General features: G+C 45.5%; 1 pseudogene; it reads left to right on the top strand.

The window, feature by feature from the left end:
• Positions 1–667: 667 nt before the first annotated feature.
• Positions 668–2706, top strand: LOC139837817 (uncharacterized; annotated as a pseudogene).
• Positions 2707–3099: the final 393 nt, after the last annotated feature.

Genomic DNA, 3099 nt, shown 5'->3' with positions numbered 1-3099 from the left:
TGTTCATGTGTTGATTGCCGAAACTTAAAGCAATACCGTAAATGGCAAGTCCTTCACTCCCACCTGCTTTGGAAAGGTTTCATGCCCAGCTATAATTGTTGGACCAAGCATGGAGAAAGAGGGGTTATGATGGAAGACAATGAAGAAGAAGAAGAGGATGATGATATGTACCCTAACTACGGTGATACTGCAACGGGGCATGATGAAGATGAAGAGGCAGGGGGAGCTGAAGATGAAGAGGCATCAGATGAGCCCGTTGATGATGATCTTCGTCGGGCCATCGTTGATGCACACAGAGAAGCAGAAACTGAAAACGAGAAGCGGAAGTTAAAGGGCATGTTAGAGGATCACAAAAAAAAGTTGTACCCAACTTGCGAAGATGGCAACACAAAGCTCGGTACCACACTGGAGTTGCTGCAATGGAAGGTAGAGGCTGGTATATGTGACAAGCCATTTGAGAAGTTACTGAAAATAATGAAGAAGAGGCTTCCAAAGGATAACGAATTGCCTGACAGTACGTACGAAGCAAAGAAGGTTCTCTGCCCTCTAGGATTAGAGGTGCAGAAGATACATGCATGCATTAATGACTGCATCCTCTACCGCGCTGACTACGAAAATTTGGAAAAATGCCCGATATGCACTGCACTGCGGTATAAGATCAGGCGAGATGACCCTGGTGATGTTAAGGGCGAGCCCCCCCATGAAGAGGGTTCCTGCCAAGGTTATGTGGTATGCTCCTATAATACCACGGTTGAAACGTCTGTTCAAAAATAAAGAGCATGCCAGGTTGTTGCGATGGCACAAAGAAGACCGTAAGAAAGACGAGATGGTGAGACACCCCGCTGATGGGTCGCAGTGGAGGAAAATCGATAGAGAGTTCCCGGACTTTGCAGGTGACGCGACGAACTTAAGGTTTGGTCTAAGTACAGATGGCATGAATCCTTTTGGGGAGCAGAGCTGCAGTCATAGCACCTGGCCTGTAACTCTATGTATCTATAACCTTCCGCCTTGATTGTGCATGAAGCGGAAGTTCATTATGATGCCAGTGCTCATCTAAGGCCCAAAGCAACCCGGCAACGACATTGATGTGTACCTAAGGCCATTATTTGAAGAACTCTTACAGTTGTGGGCCAAACCAGGTGTACATGCGTGGGATGAGCACAAACAGGAGTCATTTGACCTACGAGCGTTGCTTTTCGTGACCATCAATGATTGGCCTGCTCTTAGTAACCTTTCAGGACAGACAAACAAGGGATACAATGCATGCACGCACTGTTTAGATAAGACCGAAGGTGCATATTTGGATAAATGTAAGAAGGTTGTGTACCTGGGGCATAGTCGATTTCATCCAAAGAGGCACCCCGTCAGAAAGAAAGGCAATCATTTCGGAGGTGAGGCACATCACCGGGAGAAGCCTGAACTCCGTACCGGTGATGCTTTACTTGATATGGTCAAGGACATAAAAGTAATCTTTGGAAAGGGTCCTGGCGGTCAATCTGTTCCGAATGACGTCGCTACCGGACACGCACCCATGTGGAAGAAAAAATCTATATTTTGGGAGCTACCCTATTGAAAAGTCCTAGAGGTCCGCTCTTCAATGGACGTGATGCACGTGACGAAGAATCTTTGCGTGAACCTGCTAGGCTTCTTAGGCGTATATGGGAAGACAAAAGATACACCAGAAGCACGGGAGGACCAGTATCGTATGAAAGTCCCAAAAAACAAGCAAGAACAGAATTACAAGACGGATACAGGGCGTCACTTAAGTCCTGCTAGCTACGCTCTTACCAAAGCAGAGAAGGAAATCTTTTTTGAAGTCCTTTACAGTATCAAGGTGCCATCTGGCTTCTCATCAAATATAAATGGGATTATAAATATGGCAGAGAAAAAATTCCAAAACCTGAAGTCGCATGACTGCCACATTATTATGACGCAGTTGCTTCCGGTTGAACTGAGGGGGCTTCTGCCGGAAAATGTTCGAATACCCATTGTGTAGCTATGTGCATTCCTCAATGCAATATCTCAGAAGGTAATCGATCCAACTAGTCTGCCAAGGTTACAGAAGGATGTGGTGCAATATCTTGTTAGTTTTGAGTTGGTGTTTCCGCCGTCTTTCTTCAATATTATGACGCATCTCCTGGTTCACCTTCTCAAAGAGATTGCCATCCTCGGTCCTGTATTTCTACACAATATGTTCCCCTTCGAGAGGTTCATGGGAGTCTTAAAGAAATATGTTCATAACCGTGCTAGGCCAGAAGGAAGCATCTCCAAGGGCTATGGAACAGAGGAGGTCATTGAGTTCTGTGTTCACTTTATTCCTGACCTTAAGTCGATTGGTGTTCCTGAATCGCAGCATGATGGGAGACTAAGTGGAAAAGGCACGCTAGGAAGGAAATCAATGATATGTAGGGACGGGATTTCTTTCACTCAAGCACACTACACAGTTCTACAAAGTTCCACCTTGGTGGCCCCGTATATCACTGGGCACAAGAATATTTTACGCTCCCAACACCCGGGGCAGTCAGAAGACTGGATTACACATAAACATATGCAGACTTTCGGTGGTTGGCTGCGAACACATCTCATGAATAACAACGATGTTGGAGATCAGCTGTACTTGTTGGACGGGTCACCATCTTCGACTGTACTGACTTTCCAAGGGTACGAGATAAATGGAAATACTTTCTACACGATCGCCCAAGATAAAAAGAGCACCAACCAAAACAGTGGTGTCCGCATTGATGCAACAAACAACAATTAGGAAAAGGACACATATTATGGTTACATAGAGGAGATATGGGAACTTGACTATGGACCTTCTTTTAAGATCGCTTTGTTTCGGTCCAAATGGGTCAAGCTGGATGGAGTAGGGGTAAAGGTAGACCAGCTGTACGGAATGACAACAGTGGATCTCAACAATCTTGGTTACAGAGACGAACCATTCGTCCTAGCCAATGATGTGGCTCAGGTTTTCTATGTGAAGGACATGTCCTCCAGACCGAAGAAAAGAAAACATAAGCAAACGAGCTCATCCGATGAGCCAAAGCATCACATAGTTCTTTTAGGGAAAAGAAACATCGTGGGAGTCGAGGACAAGAT

This window comes from Lolium perenne, chromosome 3, assembly GCF_019359855.2.
Source record: "Lolium perenne isolate Kyuss_39 chromosome 3, Kyuss_2.0, whole genome shotgun sequence".
NCBI classification, from domain to species: domain Eukaryota; kingdom Viridiplantae; phylum Streptophyta; class Magnoliopsida; order Poales; family Poaceae; genus Lolium; species Lolium perenne.
Note: the sequence above shows the minus strand (reverse complement) of the source record. Positions and strands in the feature narration are given on the sequence as shown.